This window comes from Myotis brandtii, unplaced genomic scaffold (genome assembly GCF_000412655.1).
Source record: "Myotis brandtii unplaced genomic scaffold, ASM41265v1 scaffold876, whole genome shotgun sequence".
Classification (NCBI taxonomy): Eukaryota; Metazoa; Chordata; class Mammalia; order Chiroptera; family Vespertilionidae; genus Myotis; species Myotis brandtii.
The window spans coordinates 117,043-117,318 of NW_005371579.1; the positions used below are offsets into that span (position 1 = coordinate 117,043).

Genomic DNA, 276 nt, shown 5'->3' on the forward strand with positions numbered 1-276 from the left:
CGCCTGTGGGAGGGGGCCTTGAACGCCGCCCCAAGGTTTCGCAGCTCCGAGTTAGTCTAAACCGACTCCTCCTCCCACTTCACCTCCTCTGGCCCCCGGAGCAGGCGAACTTTCTATCTGCGGGGGCCCGCGGCTCCTCCCTCCTTCCCTCTCCCGGAGGCGAACGCCCCACCGAGCAAGGTCAATGGTGCCTCGGGAAAGTAGTCGGAGCCCAGGCTCTTGGCAGTCCCAGCGGCAGACGCCAGCACAGGTCTGGGCGCCCTTTGCAGTCCCCGC

General features: G+C 67.0%; 1 protein-coding gene across 1 annotated transcript in view; it reads right to left on the bottom strand.

Annotated features, from left to right (window-relative positions):
* Positions 1-276, bottom strand: part of RASD2 (RASD family, member 2) — a 36,185-nt gene that overhangs the window by 10,402 nt on the left and 25,507 nt on the right. The gene's annotated exons all lie outside the window — the stretch shown is intronic.